This window comes from Vanessa atalanta, chromosome 13, assembly GCF_905147765.1.
Source record: "Vanessa atalanta chromosome 13, ilVanAtal1.2, whole genome shotgun sequence".
NCBI lineage: Eukaryota > Metazoa > Arthropoda > Insecta > Lepidoptera > Nymphalidae > Vanessa > Vanessa atalanta.
This window is the reverse complement of record NC_061883.1, coordinates 1,649,168-1,671,302: the sequence shown is the minus strand read 5'-3', so window position 1 is coordinate 1,671,302 and position 22,135 is coordinate 1,649,168. Positions and strand designations below refer to the sequence as shown.

Here is a 22,135-nt window from a genome sequence, read left to right as displayed (position 1 = left end):
CAAATTTCATTTATAGCTCATCACTAATGATTCATATATCCACTAATCCACGTATAATGCTTACGATCATATGGATTAACTTGATAGCTCTATGCGACATTACCTCGTTTACTAAACATATTGATTTATAGTTTAATTAATATCTACATTTGATTTGGTTTGAATTCATGTTGCACGGAAAACAAATTTGTAAATGAGCTGATTTGCTATTCGTGTTTTCTTTTTAAGGACTTTAAATATGGTGATACAATGTTATCTAATCTATATATACATAGTTATGTCTATAAACAACCCAAAAAAAATCTTAAAAATATATATTAATAATAAATACCGTTTTAGTTTCCAATTTAACTATCAAAACTTTTTATTTTCTGCCAGAATATTAAGATTTTATAAAATATATATTTGATAAGTTCGGCTAAATCCCAAGACTAATTTTCTATCATGTGTTCAATCCAATATCAGTTTACGCAGAAATAGCTATTTATGACAGAAACGAACACCGAGACTGTTTACACCGTTGATCTGCCAGACAAAATTTACCCACAAATCTCATTCCACGACCGATCTAATTCATAAAGACAACCGAACTATCTCCAACTTCGAACGGAGATCCGTATTAAATTTTAAACTAACGACTCGAATCTGCGGGCACATCGAAATTCCGAAAGTACACTACGTACTCATAAAGAGTTAATATTTCAACAGAACAGACTAAGAGAGCAGTAGTCACCGTGGAAGTTTTAATTTGCTTAAAGTTGTTACAACTTGGAACGGGTCCCTCGTTGGGCGCCAAATTAGGTATAGTCACAGAGTAACGGCATAAAAGTAGGAAGACGTAAGTCCACTGATAGTTTTAATTCATGCTCCTGCGGCAACTTTTATACATTTTTTTCTCTCTGATTTCGCATGTACCGCCGTTACTTTTCTCTTTTCAACGGGATAAGGTGGAACGCTAGCGAGGGTACATTAAAATTCATGATCGGTTGTCTCTTACGGTTCTCTGGTCGAAATTTAAGAGTCTGTTTCAAAGAGCCAGGATGATTTTCGAGTCTTTTTAGAATTTAGTCTTTGTCTACCACTGTACAGATACGTTAGCGTTAGACATTGTTAGGTTTAAAATTGACTCACATACTAATTACCGTACGTTAAATTATTCTTGAATTTTTTTACTTCCATTCTAGTATGTATTTACTTTATTCTTACACTAGCAATAAGCAATAGTTGATATTGATAATATTTCAATAGTTCGAATTCAATAAATACTAATTTTAACACAAACTGAACTGAACTGAAATATCAAGAAAGTTTGAAAGTCAATAAAAACAATTATTATCGGATCCATTGGATTATATTCTTGTAATAAGTCTGTCTTGTACCAAAGACTATTTAACTTGTCAAAGGGCAAGTAAAACTGAACCTCACTGGTATATTTATGGCAAAAGGAAATATTTGTCACGTGCGGGAATTGAACTTGTGGTTCTTGACATGTGGCGGATATGCCGTCAAGCGAGTCCGACATCACCCTGACGTATGCCGTGAGTTACTATAGAAATAATATTTATGTCTATATTTTTACAAAGGGCAACATTATCTGTTCTGTTACTAATATAGATTATCACTTTATGGCTGTATATGTATGTGTACAAAAAAATGTCTCAGATGTAACTTTAAAGCTATTTTTGTTACAAAGCAACGTCAATGTCGCAAGTTCTTCTGTCATTGAGCTTGGGCTATTGCCGTCCCGACTTCTAGCACAATATTCACCATACGCTTAATTGTTGGGATAATTAATAATGTAAGAAATTTATTAAAATAGTCATATCTATTACTCTTTTTACTAAAAAGAATTTAGTATACTAGTTTGTATTGTCACCAGAAGCTATTGCAGTTGAATGGCTTAAAACTTGTACAAAAACAGTTGCAAAATTTTAAGACCCACACACACTTTCAATTGTTAACTAATGTACTTAAAATGTACGTGACTTACCGTATTTTGACTTCTTTGGACTGCCAATCACTATGTTTATCGAAGCTGATAAGGATGGCCGCGATTTCCTGAAACAAATGAAGTATAATTGTGATTATTTTTAATATAATTAATAACTAACCAACACAAGTCACTGTCGCTTTCGATATATTTAACGATGGTCTTCAGGCTAAGTTACTAATAAACATATGACCTTATTTATAAAAGTTGTTGGCGGGTGTTTAGATAAATACCGATTTCTCTTTCTATCAATATTGATTTGACATTCGAAAGAAGAAAACACTTCATTATTTCACTATACCCTCTAAAGAACATTTAAAGGTAAATGTGATATTTATAAAATTGTCTTGAGAACAGAAGGCCTACTAGAAAACTAGTAGTCATCTAAGACTTACAGTATCTTGACGTCATCGTCCAATTTCGATTTACTGTACGAATTGCGTATTGTCCCTTCATTGACAACCTTTCTTTTAGTAACAATAGGAATATAAGTAATATCGTATTGTTTTATTAGTACGTTAAATATAATACTCCAACGCAAATATGATTTCTGTATACGTTAATAAAACATCGCGTCACACGCAATAATTCACTTCCAGACACAGGACGTGACCGGGATATTTTAAATAATACATGTTTATCGTTGCTGTGAAAACGACTATTTTATAATGGTTCTGTATATCTTTTACAATTCATCTAAACGATCAATGGAAATTGTGAAATGATGAATACATTCGATTTTCAAAAATCATTGTTTTTTTTTTGTCTATGATAAATAAAATAATTTAAAATTGCGTAAAAACATATCAAAGGTGATAAATTATACAGCTTTAACTTGTGAAATAGAGTAAAATCTTTATCTGAATAAAGAGAAGCACTTCAAACGATTTTGTGAAGTTTTCATTTAAGCAGCTACACATAGGTGCCGCTTCATATTGTTATTATATCTTATATCTTCTACCAAAAGATATAAGATATAATAACAATTACCACCAACTCGCACAATTCATCCGGCTTCACTCGCGTAAAATAAGGGTATACATATTAACTTTATTGTTTTACCAACCCAGTTCCCACTCAGCATGATTATTTCCGATATGTTCAACAATCAATGTTATATTTCAGCAAATTTAAACAAAACATTTAATTAATTGTTACATACCTAAACCTTTCTCATGAATCAATTTTTCTATTGGAGAAAACCGTATGCAAATACTTTCGAATGATTTTGAGTTTGTCGCTTTCAGAAAAACAATAGACGCGGCAGACCATGTTTAATGAGAGTAAGTGAAAAAAAAACTGAATAGTATGAGAGAATATCCAGGCTAAAGAACTGGTATATCCATAATAGTGCTCGCGAAGAAAAAACATCTATCAATTGTTTAAAACTCGTATTAAAGTTTAAGGAACTCTAAGATATAGTGTACAAATTTCCTTTGTAAATTTATAAACGCTTGGGACTCACTGCCTTTATTTATTGCTCACGCTGTAATCTGGAACGCATCGCTAAGTAGGTTTCGTTACGAACGGGAAACGTCAGGGTCTTTTGTTTCGGGAATTGGGCTATTTTGGGGATCCCCTGTATTGTCTTGAATTGAGTTCGCGTAATGATATTTACTAATTGCTTGGTTTCTCTGCCCCTAAGGGTTCTAGCGTGTCGTCATGCAGCCTATAACCTCCTCTATAAATGGACTATATGTTGCAAAAAGATGTTTGCAAATGGAATTGATAGATTTTGAGGTTAACTTACACATATACATTAGCCAAAGGCCTCTTCTCCCTTTGAGGAGAAGGTTTAGAGCATATTCCACCACGCTGCTCCAATGCGGGTTGGTGGAAAACACATGTGGCAGAATTTCGTTGAATTTATACACATGCAGGTTTCCTCACGATGTTTTCCTTCACCGCCGAGCACGAGATGAATTATATTACATATTTAAAATTCAGTTGTGCTTGCCTGGGTTTGAACCCGAAATCATCAGCTAAGATGCACGCGTTCTAGCCATTGGGCCATCTCGGCTCTTGAGGTTAACACTTTCAAAAAAAAAAAAACAAACCGTTCAGCTTTATAAATTACCAACTCCTTGCTGCTACTGACAAGATCTTGACAGAAAAACTCAATGACATAATAATAGCTTCTACCCCAAACCAGAATTCGAACTAGAGATTTGTAGCGTAATGAGTTAGCCACTCCATTTAGGACGTTGTCCCTAGATAACAAGGTCCTAAATGGAGTTGATCATCTGTTACCAGATACCTATGATAATAATTACTTCTATCCATACGTGTTGGTATTGTGAGATACAAGTAAATCCTTCACATGGCGAATCCATTGCCAGAAACAAGATCTAAGTCGTTTTGTTTTTTGCCGATTCACTGACCCATATCTTGAGTTTGTTTTGTGAATCGGTACATTTTCTTTTTCCTTATTTCCAACTATTGATTACCCGGTGCGCTTAGGGTAAATTAAATGTAATCATTATGCTTGAAATTTATTATGTTAACAACATTAAGAAAAAGGTGCTATCCAGTAATCAAACACCAATTCTTTATTTTGCTGCGATCCGGTTCGAACAAAGCGACGTTTACCATAATAACCCATTTTCTGGTTTACCTTCTTTATTTAAACTAAAAATAAGTTTACATTCTATACCAGGATATCTCTACCAACAAAGTTTTATTCATATTGGGTCCGAAGTTTTGGTATGGTTGAGTGAATATTTTTACATTAGTATTATATATAACAACAGTCTTGTACAACAAGCGCTTTATAATTATTTTATAGAATTATTACATTAAACTAGTTTTTGTCCGCTGCTTCGTCCTTTGTTAGTGGGACAAAAAAGCCGCCTTTATAGCAAATTTGGCTCAGTGGTTTTACCATGAAAGGTTAACCGACAGACATACATAGAGACAGAATAACCTTAACATTTATAGCATTAGTATAAATAACCAAGAAGAATTAGCAAATATTTCAGTAGTTACTCTTTTCCGAGACATGTCAATAAAACATACAATAAAATTTACGTATTTTAACCTGCCTGAAAGTTACTAACTCCATATTTTTTTATCAACAAGATAATCTAGTGTTGAGTTATATGCATTATGTATGAACGTTTTGTTTAAACATCCGTTATGATTATTATTTATTTCATGACCGCACAGTGCACACGCCAATCATCCGAGCAGACGCGACGTAGCTTTAATATACTTCGAATGTCCCAATGATGTGTTCCATCAGCTATGTGTATATTTTTTCTGTAATTTCCTACAAGCGCTGTTCGTATTTATAGATGCCTATTGTCATTTGTTTCCGCTGCAGATGTTTCAAATAATTTTATGAGTAGCATCCATTTCTCCAAAACGAGTGTTGTTGTATAATAATAGTAAATTACGTCGCGGCTTCGTACCCGAAACTTGCAATGTGTGTTAGTTACTTTGGGTCAAATCTTGCAAGCTGAATTAGATTTTCACATACCCTATGGATATTTTACATGTTGGTTTCAAGAACAATGTATTTTTATGATAACTATGAACTGGTTCCGAATCCTGGATTGGATCCAGACTCCTAAATATGCATAAGCTACAGGTACAGTATAAGCTTAATAAAAAATAATTGTATATTTAAAAAAAAAATTACGATTAATTTATTTGAGTTAAACCTTCGTCTGCAAATACTATGTCTTCGTAGTAGTAAAAAATATAATAAAAAAATAATTCAAAATTGGAATTTATCCAAAACTATTCTTTACAAAAATAAATAAATTTTAAGCGTTTTCTGTAAAATAAAAAATTGCTTTATATATTTTGCAGTTAAGACCAGTAGAGTTACTATCATCATACTATCATATTATTTTGATTCAGTAATTATATTACTTAATATTAAAACAAATAGCCTCATACTCAATGAGGCTTGCTAGAGGTTCGGCACCCGTACGTAGTTCACGTACTTAAAACACGTGCGAAACGATTTGCTTCGTCCTTTCTGATACGCAATGCTAAGGCCTGAAATACCCTACCGACCCCCGTATTCCCTACAACCTACAATATGGGCACCTTCGTGTATAGTGAATAAGCATCTTCTAGGCGAGTACGCTCCACTTTAGGCTGTGTCATCACTTTCTATCAAGTGTGTTAACAGTCAAGCGCTAGCTTATAAAAAATAAATAAATAATAGATATAGGACAACATCACATACATTACTCTGAACTTAATGTAAGTAGCTAAAGCACTTGTGTTATGAAAAATCAGAAGTAATGACGGTACCACAAACATCCAGACCCAAGACATGAACTTTTTCTACATCGACTCGGTCGGGAATCGAACCCGGGACCTCAGAGTGGTGTACCCATGTAAATCGAGTAGTGTGTACGCCACACACTACTCGACCACGGAGGTCGTCGAGCTTATATATACAAACATACTAGTATACGGTGGCTTCGTATACTTAATTACATAACAATTATTAACATAAGGCCTTAATTATATACAAATGACAATTTAAAATAGTTACTATACGAATCAGAAGCGTGGAATGGTTAGAATGCTAGCATTATTTCGTTGTTGAATCGCAATTCCGATCCTCTGGGCAAAAAATGAAACAGCCCCGTTGTCACCAGTGGAGGCAATAATTACAATAAGTTATCACAATTCGTGCAAACTATAAATTATCTGTATTAATAAGTCATTTATTTATTGTATAAAAATATATGTTTCTAATGATCTACAACTTTAATTAATAATGGATGAAGTACCATAAAACTTTTTCGTTCGCGCAAAATAGACAATTCGTGTTAAAATTCATACAAGTATTTACATATAATTTAAACCTTTCTGCTTACTCTTTTGTCTAATTTCTTCCAAAATACACACAAAATGTACTAACATATAATTGCAACATTAATCTGTCAGCCTCCACAATCTTAATCTGTGTATAATGTGCAAAATACCATTGACTCATCGAGATATCTCCAAAACTATAGGACCGATTGACATTAACTGTAACTAGGAAAGGATTTTTAGAAATCTCAACTCCAAGGGTCTACATGGAATATAAAAGTTTTGTACGAATTTTATTTGTACGAACTCATTATGGGCCGCTAGTATAATAATCTTGATAAATTGTTAAGAAATCAGCAAAACCAACAAATAACTGTGTTTAAAGTCAACGAAGTAACGGGTAATGTTCATTAAACAAGGGACGTATTAAAAAGCACATTTCAGGAGAATGCCATACGAAATAAGGGAAGAATCATTAAAATTTTCGCCTCTAGGGACGAACATGTCCCAAACAATAATTGATTAGAAAGTGTTTACGTTACCAGCAAGTAGCGATTTAATACACGTGATCATTCCATAATTAAAAAATATTAGTATACTATCGACTGACACCGGCTACGCACGAGTGCATTTTATTTAAAAAAAAAGAGGATTGCTCTCGGAAAAAAAAAACGAATAAGGTCATATATAAGAAATATGAATAACGATTTAATTGTGAAACATAGATCCAGACGTGTCCACGGCTTATAGATTCAAATTTTGAGAAATTTCACTGATGACATAAATTTTATTGTTAGCCGACCACACGTTTCGTAGCGAACGTTTTTTTTCGTTTCACATAATTTGGAAACGATAATATCTTATAAGGTATTCATTCTAGTGTTATCGCATATAAGACGATTTTAATCAACGTTAAATGCCCTAAACTTAAACTAACATATTTATCTAAATAATAATTAATAATGACTTTAAAAAAATAATACTTCACAAAAAAATCTACGGTTTGTTACTATGTATAGATAAAGGAATATCATTTGTAATAGGTAGATAATAATAGTTATGTATACAAATCTGGTTTATCACTCTTTTCAATAGTGAAAACCGTATCAAAATCCATTGGACGGTGTAGAAGACAAAACCAGACTCAGACCGAAACAGAAATCAACTTTGTTTTATACTTTATTGATAGATATAGATAGATCACAGAGGATTCAGTCGCAATCACCACTGAATTTTGATTTGCTTAATAATTTCCATTTATATTTCATACCGAGTGCAGGGCTGGTCTTAACCATGTAGGCGCCCCGGACTGGACATACATTCGTCCTGAGCACCGGTGAGTACCACATACTTATACCCACTTCATGTGGGATAAACACGTAACGTGTTTTGTTTTTCCATCGAGAAAAAAAAGATACGGTTCTTAGTCCTAAGTCTAAGCTATAATGTCTCAAATCCATAATCAAATATTTAGAATAATTGATGATGTCTCCGTGTAGCTCCAGCTTCGCTTCTCACATTGATCGTAGTCTTCCCAACGCGCTGGTCGATTCCCTGTTTTATTGCGAGCTCTTAACACCCTCTCAGTCAGTCATAACGCTAATGACCCCATAAACAGTGACGTCACTGCTCAACGATAACAGTTAATTTGGTAAATATTTATCAACCGACCAAACACTCCACCGCTTCGACTGGGGACTGTTTAGAAAATTGTTTCGATAATGGCTATTATTTTGCGCAATTATGTTAAAAATTCTCTTATAGATAAGAAAAAAATATATCAATATATCTTTTTGATGAAGCTTTATCTATAATAGTCTATACTAATATTATAAATAAAAAATTACCCTGTCTGTTTGTCAGGTAATCTTTCACGGCCAAACCACTAAATTGAATTTGATGACATTTGGTGTGAAACAAGCTTGAAGGCCAAGGACGGGGATAGACAACTTTTTTATGCCTATTCTTAAACGCAAGTGAAGCCGCGGACGAGAACTAGTTGATTACCATGTATGCTGAATAAAACAGTACATCTTCAACAATAATTTATATCTCAACTGCTTAAAAGCCACCGACCCAATAACTTTTTATCGGCTCGACCTTCGGTTTGGGTCATAGGACCTCAGGATTATAACTAACCAACGAGGCAATCAAGACCAATATATTGGGAGATAAGTAATTTTTAAAGCTATATTTGAACCCAAAGTGCTGGTGAAGTAAATATGAAGATCCTATTATATAAGTGTGCAAATAAAACAAAGTCTTAAAGTAATTAGTACTAGAGGAGTACTAGTTTAATTGTTGGAAACTAAATGTTAGTACTCTTCGTTTACACTGTCATAATACGTTTCTATTTTAACGTAAGCAGGGAACCGTCTCACGAATGTACGTTTCTCTGTTTAAAGACTCGTTAGTAACCATAAGGTTTGAATCTCGAGGTTCTACAAAGTTCACGCCAGTTACAATTTTTTAGGGTTTGGGATATGCGCCTGATCTTTGACTATGAGAATTTCGAAATGCCTTGATTTAAAAGGTAAATGATTAATTATTCGATTATTGTATTGGTATTTAATAAAGTTGAATGTATGTGATATTATATTTTTAAATCCTATTTAAATAATATTTTTAGTTATCTGAGTAGAAGTTAAGTTAACAATAGTTTACTTTTTACTAATATTATTGAAGCAAAAGTTTTGGATAGATGGTTGTTTTTACTCGGCTCAATGGCAAATTTTTTAGGCAATTTTTAACGCAAACTAATGCACCTAAAACTATTTTTTATAGTAGAGCCTACTTTTACTACATACACATTGGTACTGTAAAAAATATCAACCATTCTTTAAATAGCCAATGTTCCATCGACCTTGGGAGCTAAAATGTTGTGTTCCTTGTGTTTGTAATTTCACTGGCTCACTTATCCTTAAAGCCGGAACACAGTTCTACCACTAAGAACACCTACATCCCCAACTCCGTCCAGTATTCATATAGAACTAGTTTCTCCTGGCGGATTCGGATCTCGCATATGAGGACGGTTTTGCAAATGAAATTTCACTATGATCACTTGAGTAGTTTAATCGTAAAAGGGTTACAAACAAACAAATGAACACACTTACTTTACATTTATTGAATTGTTTAGGATTAGAGGACTTTTGAGCATCGAAATTATAAAAGTACTATAATATAAAAATATTCGTTTATAGTTCAATTAAACTTAACGCTGTTAAAAGCAATATAGTTGGAAAACATGTCTACGAATAAAATTGGAAACATCGAACATCGGTCGACAGAATTTAATCATGTTTCACAAAAAAAAAAACTTTAATACGAATCTAAATTAAATATACACCAGTTTGTATAATGGAAACTTGTTCTTAGAACGTATTTAATTCGTCGGTTTAAACTTTGTTCGCTGCTAATTGCTTACGAATGAACTCCAGTTTTAGAACGAGGGAAAAGATACCGTCTCATTGAAAATACCGGCTTTAACAACGTGTAACAAACTGAGATTTTAGAAATAAGTCGTAATACTACATTAATCTTGTTATTCAATGATAAAACCGAATAATAGTGTCAGTATAATGATTATTGTTTTAATAATTTTATTATAAAATCGTTCTTTGTTGCGAAGTGCTAAGTTCAGATACAGACACTATTAAAGTCTATTAAAGTTATTGGGGTTTGTCAAGAAATTTTCAGTAGCTTGGAAATTGCAATTTACATTTTTGACGCTCCCGTGCACCAAACAGTACGTAAAATTATTTGTCTTACGCCTAACCTTCTTTAGTCGTATTGAATTTTGGTTCCACCCTTCTATAAGAGTGCATCTGTGTTAACACGCACACATGCATCAGTGTATTGGTATATACGTGGGATCATCAGTGTATATAAGTTTTTTCCCTTTGTCACAAATAAACGTTTCTTGCTTTCTTTCATTAGTAACGATAAATTACCTAAATTCCTTTCTCGTTACCATTAAATAGCCTTTACAATCGTCTCTATTTAAATCAAATCAAACTTATTTCAAGTAAATTCTTATATAAACTTTTAAATCGTTATGTATTTTACATTCACACCATATGTCAATTTTGTTCTTTACAATTTTCTTATCCAAATGTTAATACAATAAACAAAAACAAACTAAAATAAACGTAAACAAAAAATATAATTCATTACGCAATTAACTACTTTTCAGAAAAGCATCGCATAAAAATCCTCGTTATAATTAAAATATAATTGATACACAAATTGCATGTAATTATATTTTATAACAAAATTACTTTAATTATACTCAATTAGATTAACAGTGGCTTTAATAATAAAGGTTATTATTTTTATTGTCATTTGAAAATCGGAGAATCGATAAAGCAGTTTTGATCCTTGCAGCTAGGGTATATTCATATATATAATGATTATTATATATATATATAAATATACCCAAAAATATGAAAATGTATTAAAGTAAAGATTAGTGTCATCTAACAGAAAATTCCCAACAGTGGAAAGGTATTTCTTACCATGTATTTGCTTCTGGTCAAAAAAATATCAGAGTAACCTGTCCTGTCTGTCAATGTCTCACTGTAAGGCTGAAGCATTACATTTGGATATTACATCAATAAGCTTCTTTAATAGGTATTAACGGAAATAAGTTTTTCATCTGACACATATTTTCCTCGTCATATTGTTTAGCACCAATCATGAGATGAATTAACAAACAATAATATATATAACTAACGATTTATAAAATATATTCGCATAAAGCATGAATAAACAGTCAATATGCGCCGTGATCTCAAAACGTACACTTATTGGTGGAAACGGCAAATTTTCAATATATATCAAGCATTTCCCGTATCGAAGTAACTATTTTTGTAATGGTAAACATAAGTGGTCAGGCAATTGGGCCACCTGATGGTAAGAGGTCACCGCCGCCCATAAACATCGGCAATGTAAGAAATATTAAAAATTCCTTACATCGCCAATGGGTCCCCGGCCTTAGGAATTAAGATGTCATGTTCCTTGTGCCTATAGTTACAATTATTCATTTAACTCCTTCAAACCGGAACCAAAAATCATAAGTATTGCTGTTTATCGATAGAATATCTGATGAGTGTCTCATATCGATAAACAGGCTCGCACAAAGCCCACCAGTAGAATATTAAGAAATAGTAACAATATCAAGAAAACATACAGTTAACTTATTAATAAAATAAATCTATTTGTTTCGTAGACAAATACCATATACATTGTGTAAAAAGGTTTACCACGATAAGACAGACAAACGCCAGGTTTCCGTCGCAGCAAAAAGGTTAGCCTTTGCTGATAACGCTCGATGGAGCCCATTTCTACTGCCTTGCCGAGCTAAATTGTGGCGTATATAAGTCGTAAAACTTTACTAAGTAAGTGGCAAAGTTTTTTATTTTAAACCCGGCCTTTAATGTTGATTGGTAGGATTTTTATTGAGTTAGTAAAATGAAATAGTTTATAAATATTCCACAGCCGTGCGGCCTCGTCTTCTGTTACGGAGAAGTTTTGGAGCTAATTCTAACACGCCGCTCAAATGCAAGTCGGCAGATACGCATATGGCAGAATTTCATAAGACAGAAATACAGTAGTAGTATCCTTGTGATGTTTTCCAATACTGCATGAAAATTATCGGATACTAACTATACTTATTTTTATAATTTAAATTAAGATGATTTATTTATTGCCTTTTAATAATTTTATAATAAATAGTTTAAAATATTCATTTGAATTGAAAATTAATGGGGAGTTTGATTATAGAACTAAAAGTCTAAAGAGGACTTATTCCAATCCAGTCATCATATAAGCAAAGCATAATATTTTTTTTGAATTTAATTCATTCACCAATTAGAAATTAATGCGGTTTTATGTTATAACAATATTTTTAAATATGTGCCCAGCAGATGAGAAATTTCAAAATTGGTGAAATTAAGAGAATTTTAACTACATATAATCAATTAATGAATTTGAATTAAAAAAGATAGATTAATAGAATAATTATTGTACCATATAGCAAAGAAGTGTATCGTATACGACGCACGCAAACGAAAGGAAGTAAACAGCGGCGTCGAAGAGGACCATGAAGGCAAATGAGAGAGTGATGCCGATAGCCGTCACGCATACGAGTCAGTCAAGTCCTAAAAAACTCCAAAGGTGTGTCATCCCGGAACCAAAAGTTCCCCAGAATTACCCCAGAAACATTTCACAACGACAATATCAAAGACACTTTAATGTATCAAAGACATTTTATTGATAGATCGCAGTAACGTAGACACAATATTATTTTAATTAAACATTGTAGTATGTTACATGATTGTCTTCGAAGCGCACAGTGTATCGATATATCTCAAACTATACCTGTCTAAACAACTGCCGTAATACGTTCAACAATGTGAATTGCGAACAGTTCACATCGATCGTCGGTAATCGAGTGTATTCCCGCCTAGGCACCATCTATGCCCCCTACATCAACGTCCGATTGATTTACGACTCTCACCTCTTTCAAGCAGATAACAAGGTCCAATATCGCTGACTCATTTCCCTGTTCTAACGAGACTATTCCGCACATGCTGAGAAAAGATTGATATACCTGGTACTGGAATTTTATTTAAATTCACCGAAAAGACAAAGCTTTCATTTGTTTTATTTTTACAAGGTTACGGTGCAGCCTTTATTAATTCGAGTAGTTTTGGCGTTGCATTACTAATATTTTAAAAAACTCGTTCGCAATATGGATTTTATTGAAATGAGCCGCCAAGAAATTTCGTAATTACTTTCTTAGAGTCCAAAAGATCAGCTCGTTTATATAAATACAGTTCATCCATTATATCGTGCTCATAATCAAAATATTCTTTATTCAATTAAGTAGGCAGCGTTGAATTAAATGTAAAAGCTACCACCACCACTTACCACCACTTCGGAAAGTATATTCTACCGAAAATGACCGGCAAGAAAAAGGCTTAAAATCTGATTTTGACCTACGTCTTTCAATGATTAGATACAGTTCCTTAAAATCGAATGGCGAAACATATTCCAAGTTCCATATAGTAATACTGACAGAGGGAATTTTTGTTACATAACGCAAAAAGGTTTTTCCTATATTCGACTCATATTTTAGCAGATAATAGATTCGCCCGTTTAGTTAACGAGATGGACGGTTAACGAAATGGCTAATTAATCGAAATTGCTGTAACAACGTGCTAATATCATAAGGGAAATTTTTGATGTTTGATAGTAAATTACATTTTATGTTACAGTTCATGTACAATTCCAGTTCCAAGTTCCAAGAAATAGGTACATAGGATTTTATTCTGTAAATAATCTCTAAGCGTAAACCCCATATTTCACAAGACCGGTCGTTGGGGGAGCTCTCTGTCCAGCAGTGGACGACCTTCGGCTGACATGAATTTTCATTCAAATTTCCATATGATTAATATGGGGGAAACCCCATATTAAGTATATAGAAAGGAAATTTGAAAGAATATATCTTTAACGAGAAGGACAGGTGGCACTTCCGATACTAGTTCACTGATACGTAGCCATCACATTTTAACTACTCCGAACTTCTTTCTCTAGCGAATTTTCCTGTTTTAGGACTTGAAGTATTGGATATTACTGGTGCCTGGAGCATTTTACTGCGGAACACCTATGTACATTCATTCTAGAAGATCGACAGTAAATTTTTGTAGTCACAATTTTTATTTTTATTATACAAGTATTTAAAAACTTTCTCGAATTTTATACAACCAATCAGACTCGAGAAGTGTCTCTCGGAACACAAAAGACATAAACTGGTGAAATAAAATAGCAGTTCTGCCCGTTTATTTATCCTTCAAATACTTTATTACACGAACGTAAATTCGACAAATGGTGGTTATCGAGCACTGATAAGTAAGAAGACCAAACGAAAGAACGGAATAAACGAAATAATCTCCGACACACACTAATTCCTCAACTACTCCATCATCAGGAAACTATTTGAAACTGCAATTAAAACGGGTAGCGTTCGAAAACAATGATTTGTATAAATATACATTAATGCCTCAATCCTCAAAGTGTGGGGTAACAATGCTAGATTTCCCCCAGGGCTATGAATACAGTTGTAATTGTGGTCCGCCCTCTGGGTCCCGACCATTCAAGTTTGGGAAGCTATTATGCGTACCCAAAACCATTATAAGAAACTTAAAACAATATACCGCCAAGACATTGAATTATTAAAAGGCGAGGATCTCTAGATATTCGGTGACAGAAAAAGGTAAATCTTTTTTCCTTGAAACATATGTTCTAAATTAGTTATTAAGACATTCTTCGATCGGGTAATCGAGTTTTCTTAGCAATTTCTTCAATTTTTCATTTGATTCTTTGAACGTTCAACAATATCTGCGTGTTAGCATATTATTATGAAATAGTCGATTACTTTAAAAAAAGTCACTTTTCGTTCCATTGAACCAGTAATGTTCTATGATATTTAGAAAATATGTTTAACGCCTAGTAGGCCCTGCCAGTCAACCTTTAGAGTTTTTTTATCAGTCTGCCTTTAAACGAAATATTTCATGGGATACTTTAAATATTGCATTTAATTCTGTCCAGACAGTAACAGCGGCTGAGAGACTTGTATTTCGAATTCAAACGCTTCTGTTTTGAAAGCTAATGGCCCTTAAAAGCAGTCTTATTAAATATTCAACTTTGAATATATTTCTTTCTATATTTTAACAAAATTAATAATTTACAAAACTTGAATTCACAGACTCGCTAAATCTGTTTAATTAGTGGCATGAATATTTATATAAATATCAAATAAAATTAATTAAACATCTTCTCAAATTATCTAACGTCTTATATAAACAAAAAGTATAAAAAAATAACTCGACCTCAAAAATAAGCGAAAAATAACCTAATTGGAGTTTTTATTAAAAGGGTTTAACAAGTTGTATAAAACTGTTTGAAGTGAGTACTAAGCCATTAAACAATTTAAAAAAATAGATATTAAAAAAAATACACGTCGAACATGTCCAAGAATTACTGAATATTTTAAAAATGGAATGTTTATGTTTTGTAAATGTTGGAATTGCATGGCATACCTTACACGGGTGATATTTTTTGATATTAGTTGACTTGGTTGTTATTTACCGGTTTAGTTGTATTCTTTAAAAACATAATGAGAATAATTATGGAATCAATTGTTTAATTACTTAAATTACTTTATGGCCTTAATTATATACTAGTGGGCCGCCAGCTAAACTTCGCGTTTATTCAAAAAAAAATTTAGGTATTTCAACCTATAACAGGTTTTATTTTGATTTCATTTTATTGTAAATTGATGAAACCTTTTTTAAATTTTAAATTTAAATGTCATTTTCAATGTCAAATACATTAGTTCTCTCTAACCGGCCAGTATTTTTTTTCCGTTCTTTAAAATTAATTCTTTATTAAATTGTTACAATCAAGAATCCTCTTTATTTTTCCTCACATCTCTTCAAAAACATAAAACATTGATTATGGTCTCGACCATAATCAATGTTTTATGTGCAGCTATCGTCCCATAATCACTGGGAAAAAAATCGGCTTACGCTGTTAATATATATGATACAAATAATAATTTAAAATAATGATCGCGTGGAATGGTGGCAAGAATGCGAAAAATGAACCAGGTCTCATGTCACCAGTAGACATGACCATTTAATTTTTCTCGTTGAATAGTTTTGGAGACTCAACTGACCAATCGATGATTCAAGTGAAAAGTATCTTCAGAATTCGATAGTAATATTTCAAATGCAATTACGATCGCTATTAAAATCACTTTACTTTATGAGTGACCAATTGAAAAATGATGCGGACTATGACTGAGCGAAATGATCCATTTTATTTGCTAACCGTAATCAGTTGTCAATTGAAACACTTTGACGAACCATTTCGATATTCGATTATCGATATCGATAACGTTAATAGTCATGAACATTTATTTCATTGACCGATTTTTTCCTGTTCCTGGACTACAGCATCAACTTTTTTTTAAGTACATCGTGTTAATCAAACTGTTAAACAAATGGTTCGAAATTTGAATTGTAATTTGAAAAGCCGGTATGAATCTTGTCAGTTTCTTATTAGACTTGTGGTCTAAACAAAAATATTTATTATTATAAAATTACAATGTTTCTAGCGAACCCGTGAAAGATATACGTTCATTCAAAATATTAAAAATTGTAGACAAGACTATCTAACTACATCGTGACCCTAAGGTATTATTTAGGAAGGAAATCGAAACTCACCGCAGAAAACGAGCGTAACAAAATCAAAATGTAATAAGCGACATTGACTAAAACTAATAAGATGTACAGAAATGGCGTATCCCCGTTAATCGGTTGTCAAGATTTCACGAGTGAGCTACGAAGTGATATATGTACATATATAAGTTCCACGAATGATAAATTGTTTATAATTAATTACTAATAATACATTTTTATATCATCAAATATATAGAAAAAATCACGAAGGAAATCAAATGAAGACATTAAGTCTGCGTAAAACCCGTGACATATAAGGAACAAAACTGCTGCGTAATTTACCCAGCGGTTACACGAAGGGGAGCTGTCTCCCCAACTCTTATTGTGTGTCTGAACAATAAATGGAAACAACATTAAATATGTTTCCTATATAACTATATCGCTCTATAATGACGTGTAACTAAAATCGACGGGGGAACAAATATTGATGATGTTTCTTAATCTGTACAGGTCAATGAACTTTCATGAATCCATGATAAACAGCTGCCGACTGACTAGCTGGTATATTTAATAAAGATCAATCGAAACGTACAAATTCGTGTGACTAAATGTATAACATCAAACCTCCTGATTATAAATGGTCGCCACCCATAGCGAAGTACCCACAGTGATGGGGGCTCGGGTATATAAGGCCCCGACAGGCCCCACTCGCTCTCTTCTCCTACATTTTCAACATATAAAATTGTAAATAGTAATACGTGATCTTGCTTGTAAATTAAAACATATTAACCAGTCTATGGACTTTTATCACGTCCCAACAAGTGGTCCTTCGAGCCGGATATGAACCAGCGACCTATGGACAACCTTGGGAACTAAGATTTTATATCCCTTGTGCCTGTAGTTACACTGGCCTACTCACCCTACAAACTGGAACACAACAATAACAAAGTTTTGTTGCTTGGTGGTAGAACATCTACATCTGATGAGTGGGTGGCACCAGACGAGCTTGCACCAAGAACTCAACCAATATCAAACCCGCAATTATTGTTAAATATACATGTTTAAACCACGTCGAATTATCATATACTGTACTGTACAAGGCTTAAAATATATTTTCTTTTTAATATCATTATATTTAAACAAAATAAGATTACTTAAATATTCATATATTTTTTCGCAGATTCACACTGCACTTAATAAATTTAAAATCAGTAATCAACTCTATGCTCAATGACATAAAGTTTTAAATCATTCATCTCGACTTTCAAGCAATTCATTTTTCACTGCCTATAATGTCTCACGTTTAAACCCAGAACCGTAAAATCTGAACAAGAATCAAATACACACATCAAAACAATGTTATCCCGCAACTCTGTCCCGAATTTTGCCGCTTAGCGACGCTTTAGCGCTCCGAACTTTCAAACTGTAGGCCTTAAGGATGATTAATGTGTTTTTAATGGCATATTGTTTAAAGCAATTCAGGGCGTCTTTTATTAATGTACAGAGGTATGAGATAGCGAACCAAATATAAGCACTTTGAATATTGCAGCTGAATATTCTGCTCGTAATTAAAATATTTTTTGATGTCAATATGTTGAGGAATTTCGCGTTAGTTTATAATTTTTAATGGTGGTTTTGTAAGTCGCCTGGAATAACCGCTCTTTAGATATACTACCAAAATGTTATGTGTCTGAAGTGTTAGTGAACTTAGGTCACAAGCGACAAAACTTCCATGGAGTCTATTTAAATATATAAAACTGTTTATGTAATATTATCCGTTTCTAGAAAACACTAAAATACTTCAGACACTATGTGTGTTTTCTCTAGATGTGGTAATCTATATGCACCTATTCGTATCTCCGTCCTTCTCAAACATTTGGTCACTTATCGTCAGTTCTACGTATATCGCAATTTTAAATTAAGTCAAGTGAAAACCAATCATAAAATGTTCACAAATTTGGAATTCATCGTACACAAAGATTGTATGGGATACAAAATCATTGATATCAGCGGTACATCACAACCTTTTCCATTCGAGGACGATATAGTTATCAAAAAACTTTGCTGAAATACTGCATGAGATCACATAGTTTTCCCGGATTAATTTCGAAATGTCCATAGACGAGATCAAAGTCATGATTGACAAATTACATGTAAGGACAAAGCTGATCAAAGAATTAATTTAATTAAATAATCAGGATGGCATTAGTCAAAATATTACATAGTATTAAAAAAACAAAAGACTATAATGCGTCTGTCGTGTCATGATAATTCGTAAAGTAGACTTAACGTACTTGGTTGTAAGGCTAATTCACAACAATTAAAATTTAGCAATACGTATGTATATACACAGAAAATACGTAGTCATATTTTTCTTCGGTTTGGAAACGAGTTTGAATCTGCCATCATAATAACAATATAAAAACTTAAACGGAGTCGCTCTTACTGATTTAGTATTTTCTTAATACATTAAACCAAACAAAATACCACATCCTTCATTGAGGTGTGCGCTAAGTGATCTCGGTTCAATAACAAGACTATCTGCATTATTCTTATAGTGTATTTGAAAATGAATACGAAAGGTAACACTGTCATGGGAGTTAAAAGGAAATTAAATGACTTGTAAATGGAAATAAGAAATACTAAAAGCTAAATATTTAAGTAGGAAATTGTATACTTGATTAGAGAAAAAGTTACTATATACATTAAAGTAATGATTAAGTAATACGTTCAGAGCTACAGCGTCTTTTTGCTTTAATATTCGTATTTTACTTCATTGATTTAAATATGTTAGGAAATGTTGCTAATTTATCATTAATAATATTAATAATTCTATCTCCACAGAACTGCATCCATTGTACTTTACGAGTTCGTGTTTCTGCATTGTTTCGTTCTGTTAATTACGGATTTAAATGCAATACATTACAATATATCTCTACATCGACATATAAAATTACATCTAATATATTAATGATAATAATTATTTGCTTTTGTTTCCAATTTACTTTTCGTCTATGGTTGGCGGACGGGCAAATGGGCCACCACTATCCGTAGACATCGTCGCCGTGAGAAACTGTAATATTTGCTTTCATCGCCAATGTGCCACATACCATGCAATTACATTGACTGAATCACTTTTAAAACTGGAACACAACTATACTAATCATTGCTGCTTGGCGGTAGAATATATAGTTAGTGATACCTACTGAGATGGGCTTGCAAGCCCAAGTAAATACTTATTGTCTTGTGGTATAAGATTAAGCAATAATAATCTAAAAATCTCTTGTGACATTAAAAAGAATTGTTAAATTTATTATTTATGTTTTATGAATCAAAATGGTAATTATTTACTTATTCAAGTAGACTTTAATAAGCCTTTTTGAATCGTCATTTATAATATTGTATTGAAGGTATTTTATGTACCGTTGTATTATGTACACCACAATTAATTGATTATTATTATTTAAGTTGAGATGATTGACGTATACCAACAAAACAATGTAAAATCAATCTCCAATAAATTGATAAAATTTTCTCACAGCAAACAAGTTTCACATAAACGATGAAAAATAAAAAAAAATATATTAAACAAATTGAATACGAAAAATAACATAAAATTCAACATTGAAATATGTCATAATTATTAAAAACATTTGCCTCTCAAATATCACATATGACGGCTTTCGCGCTGTACACGTAAAACGCTCGAATCGTTTAGTGAAAAGAATAAAACGACGATTCAGAACGTATTATACGAGTGGAAATGACAAATAAACTTTCATTTAGTTTTCAACGTCGCATTTTAAATTAAATCTCTTCAAAATATAAAACCTTAAGCGTTCTAATTAAGATTAAAAACATGTTTAGATGATTTCTGCTGAATGATGAGTAAATTGTCTTAAAGTTTAAAAATAATATTATACTTTGTATCTAATTACTGGCTCAAACCAGATTACAAAAATAATAAGTGCTGTTGCTTAGTATAGCCAAAAGATATAACAGTAATGACTGCTCACCTTGGAAATGAGATGATCGCCTCCAGGCTGTTTCAAATAACGAAAATGTGTTTACTATTATTGTAAATGTACTATACTTTATTTGTGAAAATGAAATTTAAAATATAATTTTGCCTCTATTTGTTTAATAATTTAATTTATAATTTTGTATCTTACATAACTGATTTAATGTTTATAATTATTCTTGATAATTGCTTATTGTTTTCATAATTTATCTAATAGACAAGCTCAGATTATTTTAATTTTGTTAATTATATAAATTATCCTTTAAATTAAAATAAAATTGTAATTATGTAATATCCTCCTTTTTTTCTTGTTGCTCTAATAATGTATATTATTTATGAGTGGAAACTTGATTGGCTTGTGATTTAATTTGTATTTGTTAATATTAAGACTTTTTGTACTGTTTGTTTCCCAAATAAAATAAAATAAAAAATAAAAATAAAAATATATATCACTGAGTTTCTTTCGCCGGTACTTCTCAGGTCCGAGGTGTTAACTTCCGAAACGGCGGCAGATCTTTGACTATCAATAAGCAAGAGTAATCACTTCTACATTGAATAAAGATTTTTGACTTTGACTTTGAGTGGTAGCATTGGTGATGAATGAACACAACTAAAACGGGATTAGCGCACAGCCCTAACACCAAGTATATGACATAATATTCCTACAACATCATATCGGTCCGACGCGAGATTTGACCTAAAACCACGATTAAACATTTTACTAAAATCAAAAGTAATCATCACTACTAAAAAAATTATAAGACAAATCAAACGTAACCCCAATCAATTACAACCGACACTCCGGTCAGAGAACAAAACATTTTTTACTCAGTCACGCAAACCAGAATAAAATGAAATTATTTTCATGAATTCATGAATCCGAATGCGCGGGAAGCCGCTACGTGATGTATGCGATATAACAAGCGTCGTGTCTTGTATAGAATTGTAATGTATAAACGGAGCAACTACCATTGTTCGTTAATATACGTTATAATAATATATACCGGTAGTCGTTTGAAACGTATTTTGTATAATATTATTCATCTCAAACAAAAATTCCAGTATTTGTTTAAAACTGTAATAAACGAACAGAAGTAATGT

The 22,135-nt window shown here is 32.4% G+C and overlaps 1 protein-coding gene across 1 annotated transcript in view; it reads right to left on the bottom strand.

Annotated features, from left to right (window-relative positions):
- Positions 1-22,135, bottom strand: part of LOC125068055 (calmodulin-binding transcription activator 2) — a 127,269-nt gene that overhangs the window by 72,902 nt on the left and 32,232 nt on the right. The window contains exon 2 of the mRNA XM_047677041.1: positions 1,991-2,058. The gene's annotated coding sequence lies outside the window, so the exon portion shown is untranslated. The remainder of the gene's footprint in view (positions 1-1,990; positions 2,059-22,135) is intronic.